Source organism: Manacus candei, unplaced genomic scaffold, assembly GCF_025592945.1.
Source record: "Manacus candei isolate 608988 ecotype Guabito, Panama unplaced genomic scaffold, ASM2559294v1 h1tg000045l, whole genome shotgun sequence".
NCBI lineage: Eukaryota > Metazoa > Chordata > Aves > Passeriformes > Pipridae > Manacus > Manacus candei.
Window position 1 is genome coordinate 2,407,216 of NW_026138093.1, and position 12,355 is coordinate 2,419,570.

At 55.1% G+C, this 12,355-nt stretch overlaps 2 protein-coding genes and 1 pseudogene across 2 annotated transcripts in view; 1 reads left to right on the forward strand and 2 right to left on the reverse strand.

Moving 5' to 3' along the window:
- Window positions 1-4,993, reverse strand: part of LOC127474901 (zinc finger protein 239-like) — a 237,267-nt gene extending 232,274 nt beyond the window's left edge. The window contains exon 1 of the mRNA XM_051796223.1: window positions 4,918-4,993. The gene's annotated coding sequence lies outside the window, so the exon portion shown is untranslated. The remainder of the gene's footprint in view (window positions 1-4,917) is intronic.
- LOC127474809 (uncharacterized) overlaps window positions 1-12,355 on the reverse strand; it is a 1,721,191-nt pseudogene that overhangs the window by 890,442 nt on the left and 818,394 nt on the right.
- Window positions 9,382-12,355, forward strand: part of LOC127474834 (zinc finger protein 883-like) — a 237,550-nt gene continuing 234,576 nt past the window's right edge. Inside the window, exon 1 of the mRNA XM_051796137.1 lies at window positions 9,382-9,540. The gene's annotated coding sequence lies outside the window, so the exon portion shown is untranslated. The remainder of the gene's footprint in view (window positions 9,541-12,355) is intronic.

Below are 12,355 nucleotides of genomic sequence, written 5' to 3' on the forward strand. Positions count from 1 at the left end.
GCAGAAGAGAAGGACATGAAAGGGCCACCTGTGAGCAAAAGGTATTTTTCATTTTCAGTACTCTCTGAATTTTTGTTACTAGTTTTCTGTTTCTGTGGAAGAGTTCAGTGTCCTCCCTCCTGGGAGGGATGGGAACAAATGATTAAACGTGGAAAATGTTCCGTTCCAACACTGCAAACTGCAATTTGTCCAGATGGTCTAAAGATGTCCAGATTATCGAAATCCTTCCATATTTTTCTTTTCAGGGAGAGAAAAATATTTGATGAAGAAATCCAGCAAAGGCAAAAGTGCAAGGCCAAGCCTCAGCCTGCGGAGAGCTGAGGGGTGGCACCGGTGGCCCCAGAATTACATAGGGAAAATAAGAAACACAGGAATTTTGGGGTGGGATTGAGCCATTTTCAGTGAGATTGATCCACTTTGAGGTGACAGGTTGGATCCTCTTGACTTTTGGGATGCAGAGCTGGGAGAGACTGGAATGTTAATGGTCCATGGCTCCAACACTCTCAGTTGCAGAAGCAGTGGGGGCTTTGCTGCCCAAGGGCAATGGAACCGCCCGGGGCAGAGGGGGGAACACCCACCCCTGGAGGGGACAGGCTGGGCTTGGAGCCAGAGAGGGGAAGTGCTATTTTTGTGTTTTTATATCACTGTAGAGAGGAGCCAAAACTGCCCCAAACCTACTTTACATGGAGACAGAATTGTTCTAAACTAAACCCTACATATACAGATAGATATAAATATAGACATAGATATAGATAAACTGACTCTAATCTGCCCCAAGGGATCAGTTAAGAAGACCCTGAGTCACCCTCACTGTCAGGGGGGTCGGGACAGGGGCTGGACACAGGGGAAGCTTCTGGCAGCTGCTCACAGAACCCACCCCTGGAGCCCCCAGGAACCAAAACATGGCCATCTAAACCCCAATACACTGCCCAGCATGGACCACCTGGACCGTGGGTCACCAGGTCTGTGCCCAAGGTGGGTCCCTGTGGATCATCCAATGGGGGTCCTCTGATGGCTGATGGAGTTGGAGCAGCAGCCAAAGCTCTTCCCGCAGTCGGGGAACTCGAAGGGCTTCTCTTGCTGTGGGTCCCTTGGTGTGAGTCTGTGGTGGTTTGAAACTCCCCAAATCTAATTTTTAAGTTCAAGCCCCCCTCCCACAGTTTGCCCCTGTGAGAGGGTTTAGTGATGGTATGGACTTGATATCTTTTTCACCCCATGTGGAGAGTTTTCAGACAAAACACAACCATTCATTATTGGGGGAAGGGGAAAATATTTACAAAGGTTTATTTACACCCACATATATATTTACAATAAATTAAATTTCTCCTCTTCTTCAATAAAAGTCCAAGAAGAAAAGAGTCTTTTTATCACTTCTCAGGCCACAGTTCCTTCATTTCAGGTTTTTGTGGCACTGGTTAGTGTCCTCCATTTTTCCCAAGGGCAGCAGATTTAAATATAGCAGTTAGGATTTTTGTTCTTACTTTGTGGAAATTTCAACCCTGAGCCCGAGCCTTCGGGGAATTTCCTTGTAGATCTTCACTCCTCTTGGGTTAGAACATTGAAGGCAGCTTTCAGTTCAGTCTTACCAAAGCTCTTCTGCTCTGTCTCAGCTCAGTAGCAGAATAGAAGCAGCAGCAGCAGCAGCAGAGGGCACGGTCACCTCCTCCGCATTCCGTCCTGGCTCAGCTCTCAGGACAGCTCCGGGTTTTCAGCTCCTTTCTCCCTCTCTCCAGCTGCTGCTGCATTTCGGGACTCCCTGAGGGTTTGGAAGTCCACCCCTCCTCTTCAAGGAGTCTCTGGGGTTTGGGAAAGTAATACAGTCTTACCCCAAAGCAGCTCTGTTGAGTTTCCTCTGGTTTGTTGCCAGCTCTCCCTCCTGCAGGAACATCTCTGCATCTCTCAGCCGGCTTCACGTTATCTCGTTGCTCCTGGCTGCCTTTTGGCTTTCAGCCACTGTTGTCTCTGTTCAGGACTGCTCCGCTGCCGCTTTCAGTGTCTTCTGCTGCTGCTGACAGGAAGGAAACTTTTCCAGCCCTTGATTACAGGACCCGGCCCAGCACTGACACTATACCGGGTCTCCCGTGACGTCAGCTGGGGGCTGGGCCCTTGGCCCCCAGAGGGGCTCACTGGCCCCCAGAGGGGCTCACTGGCCCCCTGCTTCCTCGTGGCTCAGATCATGGTTACCCTCCTTCTACACTACCTTCACCACCTTCTCTTCCCTTTCTGTGGGTGTGTAATTCCCGTAGGGCGCACGTGGACTATTGATTGGTCCAGTATTATCAGTGGGGCAAACCATTACTGCCTCAGAGAAAAGATTTTTCAAACCACCACAGCTGCTCGCTAACACAGCATAGGCTAAAGCTGTAACTTGCCTCTCAGTCCTTAGAAATTGCTCTGTTTCAGTCAGCAGCTGCCACAATGTAGAATAGCGAGCTGCTTCGTCATATCTTTTTGTGATTTTTTCCCCGAACTGTTCCTTTATAGCGTCCCAAATGGATCCCTCAAAGGCAGCTTTAGCTGTGGGGATTAGTAACCCTTTAAGGGCTTTTTCGTCATAATTAGAATCTCTCTCAGAGAGAATTAAATAAAGGAGCGTTTGCACTGCCTCTTCTTTTGAAAGAGCAGACCCTGTTCTCCTTTCTTCAGCCGACTCACCTGACCAGGGCAGGATTTCTCTTGTACTGCTGCAGCTGTTTTCTCGCAGCGCCGGGGGACACGCCACCTCCAACGGCTGCTTCTCCCAACTCCCAACTCCTTCTGCTCGCCTCACGTCCCTCGGAACTCGGCGAAGAAGAAGTCCCTGCTACGGGCACCAGATATCGATGAGGAGGTACAGAGACAGAGCAACACGACCAATGTGATCAAAGCAATGTCCGATTTATTATTTAAAGCAGTTAACTTTTATACAGTTTAGTTTGCTCAGGGTACATGCTCACAACAAGGTGATTGGACAGCTCAGTCTGCGCACGTGTCTCATGCTCTCAGTTTATTGGATCTGAGGCTCTGTCCATGCAACCTGAAATCATCCTTGGCATAAAAAGCTCTTTCTAATTAATATGCTTTTAGGGGTGTTCCTCAATCTGCAGGTGTTTCATTATCTCCAGTTTCTCAAGGCTTTCTTACTATAAACATATTACGTTCTCAAACCTTATAATTAGACACACAGCTAACAAGTATAAATATCACATATTTTCACACAGTCTATAAGTATAAACAATACAGCTTGTCACTTCCATGGCAAGAAAGGCATACAGAGTGCAGGAAAAATTGTTCAGAGAAATCTCTCTGTTCTGACGACACACATATGTCAAAATGAGCAGATACATTTATTGCACATTAGCTCATTAACTATTAGTAATTATTAGTGCTACTGTTATTGCTGAAAGAGCAAAAATTCAAGAGTGCAGCTGGCTTTAAGTTATTGCATTCTTTAACAAGCTCTGCCTTAAAATCAAAGCATACCTAGTGATGGTCAGACAGATGTCTCTGCACTCCCAAAATGTTCAGACAATTTTTAGCTCGAATCCTCTCTCCCCTCACCCATAACACAAGAACTGCAGAAACTACAACACCTATTTCCTATGTCCTTATGCTCACATGTGCATATGCAGGTCACAATATACAGTCAAATCACAATTGCTATGGATATTATTAATGTGTCAAACTCCGGGGTTTATTAATTGAGACAGGGAAGCAGATATGTTTCTGAATGTTAGTTCTTTCTCTCTGTCCACACAATCCCACACACCTCAAGCCCTGCACTCACAGAATATATTGGCACTGATAGGGCTTCCCTTACCGGTGGTTCCGTTGGTGTGAGGTCAAGGTAGAGCTCTGGGCAAAGCTCTTCCCACACTCCCCACACTTGTAGGGCCTCTCCCCGGTGTGGATGCGCCGGTGCCTGACGAGGGTGCAGTTCCGGTTGAAGCCCTTCCCGCAGTCGGTGCAGCGGAAGAGCCTCTCATCCGTGTGTGTCTGCTCATGCGTGTAGAGATTGGAGCTGGTCATAAACCTCTTCCCACATTCCAAGCACTTGTAGGGCCGTTCCCCGGTGTGGAGGCGTTGGTGGGAGCGGAGGTTGGAGCTGTCACTGAAGCTCTTCCCACATTCCCCACACGTGTAGGGCCGTTCTCCAGTGTGGATGCGCTGGTGGCTGAGGAGATCAGAGCTGTCTCTGAAGCTCTTCCCACATTCCCTACACATGTAGGGCCGTTTCCCTGTGTGGAGCTGCTGGTGCCGGATCAGGTGGAAGCTGTTCCTGAAACTCTTCCCACATTCCAAGCACCTGAAGGGCTTCTTTCTCGTGGGATGTTGCCTTGGGACCACGACCTTGGAGTTCCTGCTCAAGCTCCGGCCGCCTTCCCGGCGCAGGCTGGTTCTTTCCTCCTCAGAGCACCCTGGGCTGGCTTTGGAGCCCCTCCTGCGGGGGGATCTCCGGCCCTTTTCCTCCCCGCTGCCTTCCTGCGCCGGGGAGCCCTTCAAAACGGCCTCTCCCACCAGGGTCTCACGGGGGGATTTGTCCTCCGGGCTCTCCCTCCTCAGCTCGGGGCCTGGGGCAGGAAGCAAGAAGGACAGGCAGGGGATTTGCCTCCGGCCCACAGGGAAGGCCAAGGACATCCCCCCCAACTCCGGCCCCGGCAGGACGGCGGCGCCAGCGGGGTTGTCCTGCAGCCGGGGCCATGCTGGGCTGACAGAGCCAGCACAACACCCGCCCAAAGGGACACTGACTTCCTCCTCACCTGCCTGGGGGGCCCAAGGCATCTTCCTCTTCCTCGCAGCCTCCTCCTCCATCCGCCCAAGCTTTGGGAAGGACAAATCCTGAGGGGGGGAAAACAAGGGCTGAGCTCGTTGGCTTGGGGGTTCCTCCTGCCCAAGTTCATCTCTAGAACTCACCGGGCATCCTGTGACCATAAAAACCTCCAAACCACCAAGATTCAGCCCAGAAAAACCCAAACCACTGTGATTCAGATAAAAACCCCTCAGAAATAGCAAGAAGTCCCCCGCTCCCCCAGACTGGAAAAAATTGAGATTCAGCTAAAAAATAGTCCAAAATATGAAAATTATCCCGAAAAAAATCTCCTTAAACAAGGTTGGGGCAGGGGGGCAGCCCTGGAAACCAGGGCTTTGCTCCCACAGCTCTGCAGGGGCTTCGAACGGGCTCTCAGCCTCCTTTGGGCATCCCCTGCTCCAGCGTGGGCTCTTCCCGGGCTGCAGGGTGGTCTCTGCTCCATCCTGGACTCATCCACAGGTCACAGGCCCTTCAGCTCAGGGTCACCCAGAGCTCCAGCTGGTTCCGTGGAGCAGCGATCCCCTGGCCCCTGCCAGTGTGGGCACCTCGCCAGGGCTGTGCCTCGAGGTTCTCTGGCCCCCTGCCAGTCCAGGGTTGTTTCTCCAAACCACATTTGCCAAACGCCCTGGTTGGTCAGTGCCGGCTGGGGCAGTGGGCACTCAGTTAGGGGATGAGAAAACTGCACCCGGGGCTGGGCTGAAAGAGGCTTCAGCACCACTTCTGATGGCCCAGGGGCAGCATCTGGCTTCTCCCAAACAGAGAGATGGCACTTGTTCCTCTGCAGGGAGTCAAGGGCAGGAGGGTGACTCCTGCTGCATGGATGGAATGGCAGAGGATCCCTTGGGTCCCCAGGATGGATCAGCACTCAGGGATACAAACTGCCCTTGGGCTCAGGATGCAGCTGCCAGCACAGATTTCACTGCAAAGTCTGCAGTGAGTCAAGCTCTGGAGAGTAGGTGTGCAGGGACCTGAGGGAGGGATGGACAGGGGCCCAGCAGGGACAGCCAGGGCCTGCAGGGGAAGGCACAGGGACAACCTGGCCCCTCACACTGCCACCGCTGTCTCTGCTCCTCCTTGCAGGCTCCGTGGCCAGGCACAGTTTGCGTTCCTGGGTGCCCACCATCTCAGCACTTGGAGACCCTCAAATCAGCGCCCGCAGCTCTGCAGCAAAGCCCCAGCTCACCTGGCACACAGGGGATGGACACAGCACCTGCTCAGGGCTCTCACAGCTTCTTGTCTTCCCCACCACAGGGCTCTCCTTCCTCAGCAGCACCTCTGCCTTGCACTTATTATCAAGGTCACCTCAGGGCCTGTGCTTAAGGAACCTGCAGAGAGGGCAGATGATGTGCAAGCTGAGGGCTGCCTGCTTGCACTGGCCTCTGGGCTTCCTTCTCCTTCTACAACCATGCCAGAACTTAGCCTGCTTTTCTAACACCACACATTTACAGACTAACCTTGGAGATAGATATGGACAGACATCTCTATCACCCTGGGGATAGAGCCTCAAGCATGTGCTGCCATAGGAATGGTAATCAGAGAATCACAGAATCAGCCACGTTGGAAAAGACCTCCGAGATCATCAAGTCCAACCCTGGATCCAACCTCACTGTGCTTCCCAGACCATGGCACTGAGGCCACATCCACTCTCACCTTCAACACCTCCAGGGACGCTGACTCCACCCCCTCCCTGCCCAGCCCATTCCAAGGCCTGATTACTCTCTCAGCAAAAAATTGCTTCCCAATATCAAACCTAAACCTCCCCTGGCACAGCTCCAGACCCAGCCCTCTTGTCCTACTGCTGCTTCCTGGCAGAACAGCCCCACCCCCACCTGGCTCCAACCTCCTGGCAGGGACTTGCAGACAGTCAGGAGGTCTCCCCTGAGCCTCCTCTTCTCCAGCCTCAACACCCCCAGCTCCCTCAGCCTCTCCTCACACCACTTGTGCTCCACTCCCTTCCCCAGCCTCGCTGCTCTTCTCTGCACCTGCTCCAGCCCCTCCAGGGCCTTCCTCAACTCAGGGGCCCAGAGCTGGACACAGCACTCCAGGGGTGGCCTCACCAGCGCTCACTCCAGCCCAACAATCCCTTCCCTGCTCCTGCTGACACACTCTTCCTCACACAGGCCACCAGCCATTGGCCCTCTTGGCCACCTGGCCACACTCTGCCTCCTCTTCAGCTTCCTGTCCATCCCCACTCCCAGCTCCCTTTCTGCCTGCCTGTTCTCCAGACACTCTGGCCCCAGCCCGGGGGGCTGACGGGGCTTCTTGTGGCCAAAGGGCAGGACCCGGCCCTTGGCCTGCTGGAACCTCATCCCCTTGCAATCAGCCCATGGATCCAGCTGGGCCAGGTCCCTCTGCAGAGCCCTCCTGCCTTCCAGCACATCAACACACCCCCAGCTTGGGGTCACCTGCACATTTGCTGATGAAATGCCTGGTTCTGCAGCAGCTGCAGATGCTCAAGGGGCAGCAGGACCAAGTCAGGGGCCTGGGGGGCTTTGGGGTCTGGGAGGGTCTTGGGGGATTGGGAGTACAGACCAGGACAGACCAGTGCAGACCAGGACAGACCAGTACCTGCTCACTGCTCTCCAGATCTCTCCTGGAGTTGGGCCACGTTGTCCTGGGACACCTGAGCCCCCCCAGTGCCCTCCCAGTACAGCCCAGTGCCCCCAGTACAGTCCACTGTGCTCCTTTTTCCAGGGTGCCAGGTGATCCCTCTTTGGGGGGGGGTTGGAAGTTATTTGAGGGGGGGCTGGGGGAGATTTGAGGGGGTGGTTGGATATGAATTTGGGGGGTTTTGGGGTGCTTTGGTTGCATTTAGGGGAGTTAAAAGGGGTCTTGGGAGGTCAAAGGGATCTGTAGGGGGAAAGGATTAAAAGGAAAATGGGGGTTGGGAGACATTTGGGGTGGTTAATGATGTCTAGGGGGAAAGAGGAGGGGCAGCACCAAGATCAGGTGAGTCCTGATACCCCCTTGGGGTTCTCAAGATCTTCTTGGTGTCCATAATTCCCCCCTTAACACCCTGAGACCCCCCTGGTGTCTCCAATGTCCCCAGGGCCTCCCCGTGGCCATAATTCCTCCTAATTCCACTGTCCCCACACCCCTCCTCATTGTCCCTACTGTCCCCAAACCCCATCCCTGATGTCCCCAACCCTCCATCTCCCTCCAGGAGCTTCCCCTGGACCCTCTGACCACAAAAATGCTCCCTCCCCCCAAAGTAACAGAAAGGCCAAGGGCATCTGGGGACACGTTGGGGACAGCTGGGGGGCTTTGTGGGGCACTGGAGGATTACTGGGGGATACTGGGACACACTGGGGGAACCAGGGGGCACTGGGAGGGACTGGGGGTTTACTGGGGGATTACCAGGACACACGGGGGGACACTGGGAGGTTACTGGGCCATACTAGGGGTTACTGGGTGCTCACTGGAGGATCACTGGGCCATACTGGGGGGCAGTGGGAAGTCACTGGGACACACTGGCTGGTCACTTAGGGGGTTACTGGGCTGTACTGAGGGCCACTGGGCTATACTGGGGGCACTGGGATCCCCTTACCTGGATGTGGTACATCTCCCTCCCCAGATTTTTGGGGGCACCAACAGGACCCCTCCCCTGGGGGCTGAGGGACCCCCTGAACCCCACTGCTGGGCTTTAGGGGACCCTCGGGCCCCCTTTCCTGTGGGGTCTCTGTGTGCTGAGTTTTAGGGGTCTCTGGGGTTCGGGGGGGGAATTGGAATCCTCTTTCCCTGGGGACGGTCCACCGACAGGGACCCCATAAAATCCCCTCAAAACCCCTTAAAACCCCTCAGAAATCCACCTCTGGACCCATCAAAACCTCCTCAAAGACACCGCAAATCCTCTCAGAGACCTCATCTCCCCCCCAGGACACCCTAAGCTCTCTCAGTGACCTGCAAAACCCACCTGGGACCCTCCAGGCCCTTTCAGGGACCCCAAAAACTCCCTCAGGGACCCTCAAAACCGTCTGGGACTCCCGAAATCCCCCTAGAAACCTCCAAAACTCTTTCAAAGACCCTCCCCCCAAAGCCCCCCAGGACCTCCTAATTCCCTCGGAAACTCCAAAACTCCCTCAGGGATTCCCAAACCCCTTCAGGGACCCCCCAAAACCTCTTCAGGGACCCCGAAAAGGCCCTAAGGGACCACAAAACCACAGAACAGCAGAAGAGCTTTCTGTAAAGGAAGGGATCAGAGAATCTGAGAAGGACGAGACCAGGGAAAAACTGCAGCAAAGCAATAAAATCATCCTGGCCCTTCCAGTTTTTCCTTCATCTTTTTCTCACTTTTCCGTTTTTTAGAGTTCTTTTTTTGGTTGGGTGGTTTTGAATTTTTTTTCCGAGGGACTTTCTAAAGAATCGAATCACCTTTTCCGGGTTCTTGGGAGGCCTCCGGGCCCCGCGGCCCCCGAGACGGTTCCAAGGCCCTGCGCTCTGACCCTCGGGAACCCCCGATCCGCCGCGCTAAACCCTCCCGAGCCCTCCAGCCTTTCCCCCCCAGCCGCGCTCCCCGCAGCCCCCGAGGGGATCCCCAGACCCCGCTCTCCCGCACCCCCCGCCCGCACTCAGAGCTCACCGACCGACCCGCCGCCATCACCGATTCCCGGCAGCCAACGCGGCAGGGCCGGGGGCGGGGCTGCGGGGGCGTGGCCGCGCGCTGATTGGCTGCGGCGGCGTTCTCTGAGCGCGGTGCGCGCGCAGCCGGGACTCGGTGATGGCGGCGGGGCCTGCGGTTCGCTCTGAGTGCTGTGAGTCCCCCGGGGGGCTCGGGAGGGTTTAGCGGGGGGGTGCGGGGATAACCGAGGAGGTTTTGAGGGGTCCCTGAGGGAGTTCGGTGTCCTGAGGGGACTCAGGGGGTGGTGGAAGGTTCCTGAAGGGGTTTGGGGGTCTCTGAGGGGGTTTTGGTTTCTGAGGAGATTTGGGCGGTGCCAGGTCGGCTCTGGGGGTCTCTGAGGAGGTTTGGGGGTCCTGGCGGGACCTTTTATGCAGTTTTGGGGTCTCTAGGGGGTTTACGGAGTCTTAGACGGTTTTGAGGGTCTCTGAGGGGGATTGGGGGTCCCTAAAGGGGACTGGGGGATCCCAGGTGGGTTTTGCGGGTCACTGAGAGGGTTTAGAGGGTGCTGGGGAGGGATGAGGTGTCTGAGGGCATTTGAGGGGACCTTGAGAAGGTTTTGATGTGTCGAGGGGGGATTTCAGGAGTTTTGCGGGCGTTTTGGGGGGTCCCATAAAGCCCAGCAGTGGGTCCAGGAGGTCCCCCAGCCCCAAGGGGAGGGGTCCTAGGGATGCCCCCCAAAATCCGGGGGGGAAATGTACCACATCCGGGTAAGGGGATCCCAGTGCCCCCAGTATAGCCCAGTGACTTTCCAGTGACCCCTTCAGTGACCAGCCAGTGTGTCCCAGTGACCTCCCACTGCCCCCCAGGATGGCCCAGTGATCCTCTAGTGAGCACCCAGTAACCCCCAGTATGGCCCAGTAACCTCCCAGTGTCTCCCCGTGTGTCCTGGTAATCCCCCAGTAACTCCCCAGTCCCTCCCAGTGCCCCCTGGTTCCCCCCAGTGTGTCCCAGTATCCCCCAGTAATCACCCAGGGCCCTGCAAAGCCCCCCAGCTCTCCCCAATGTTTCCCCAGATGCCCTTGGCCTTTCTGTGAGTGTGTGGGGCGGGGTGTTTTTGTGGTCAGAGGGTCCAGGGGGGTTCCTGGGGTGAGATGGAGGGTTGGGGACATCAGGGATGGGGTTTGGGGACAGTGGAATTGGGGGTGTCAAGGGGGGAATTGGGCCCATGGGGAGGCCCTGGGGACATTGGAGACACCAGGGGGGTCTCGGGGTGTCAAGGGGGGAACTGGGGACAGCAAGAGGGTCTTGGGGACACCAGGGGGGGTCTCAGGACCCACCTGCTTCTGGTGCAGGCCCTTCTCTCCCCCCCAGGCCTCTTTAACACCCCCAAATGTCCCCTAACCTCCATTTTCCCTTTCATCTCCTCCTTCACAGATCCCTTTGATGCCCCAATGCCCCCAAAACCTGTTTTAACTCACGCAAATACCCCTAAAACCACTTCCAACCACCCCCAGATCCCCCCAAATCTCCCCCAGCCCCCTTTCAAATCCTTTCCAGCCCTCCTAAAGAGGGATCACCTGGCACCCTGGGACAGGAACACAGTGGGCTGTACTGGGGGCACTGGGCTGTACTGGGAGGGCACTGGGGGGGGGCTCAGGTGTCCCAGGACAAGGTGACCCAGCTCCAGGAGAGATCTGGGGAGCAGTGAGGAGGTACTGGTTTGTACTGGTCTGTGCTGGTCTGTCCTGGTCTGTACCCCCAATCCCCAAAGCCCCTCCCCAGCTCCCACAGGGCCCTCCCACAACCCAAAGCCCCCCAGGCCCCTGACTTGGTCCTGCTGCCCCTTGAGCATCTCCAGCTCCTGCAGAACCAGGCATTTCTTTGCTCCCCACAGGGTCCTTCCCACACCCAGAATGGAATCTGGAGGCAGCAGGATGTGCACAGGGCTCCCATTTCCTACAGTGCAAAGGGGCTGCAGGGAATGATTCCCCTGCTCTTGCAAATCTGCCAAAACCTGCAGGGCACAGAAGGGGGAGCTTCAGGAATTTGCTGGCACTGGGAGTGGAGCTCACAGGGTATTGAGAGGAACATATCCCTCAAATACAATCTCTCTGCATACACAATATCTGTCTGGACAGACAGATAAAGCAATAATCAGATATATTCTGTATCTATGGCACATATTCTATAGAGTCCATCCTTAGGTGTTGTATGATAGATCTTTAAGATATTACAAACAATAAGCAATAACAAGGGAAGTGTCCTCCTTAGGGACACACACTTCAGAAGGGAACTTGCACTTGACCCCCCCCCTCTTCAGCTTCGAGCCACCCGGTGCCACAGAGGGGGACAGAGCTCCTGTGGAACATTCTATTCCACTGACACAGAGCAAGGAATAAACCCAAACTATTGCCTGGGTTTGTTCCCTGGGGGTCTCTGCAGCAGCAAGCACAGCCCCACACTGACTGCTCTGGGCTGTGCAGGCATTTGTGCTTCTGCCTGTCTCACACACACACAAAAGTCTGGTTAGTGCTGCCCTCAGGAAACCCCCCCAGCCTTGCTCCAGCTAAAGCTGTGGAATTTGTCTTTGTTTCCCTTGGGTTCAGGGTCAGGCTGTGCCTGTGTCCAGCCCAGAGGCTCAGAAAAGCATTTCTCCTGTCCCCCTGCAATCTGCTGCTGCAGACAGGACCCAGGCACTGGTGGCACTGGGAGTGAACAGCAGAGTGTTTCCAGGGGCTCTCTGAAGGAACACGAGTGTCCAAAGAAACCAGCACAAGTGTCCACAGAAGTCCCAGTCCTTCATCCCTGAATGAGCTCGTTCAGCCCAGGAAAAACTGTCTAAGTTTTATTTCCATGGAAGGAGGTTTTTCCTACTTTAACACCGGTTTAGTTCCAAACTGGTTTCTTCATTTCTTCCTCCCAATTTCCCTGAAGGACACTGACAGGGGCCATGGACACTGACAGGGATCACACAGTTTGTCTCTTGGCCATACAGCTCCTGCTGTTTG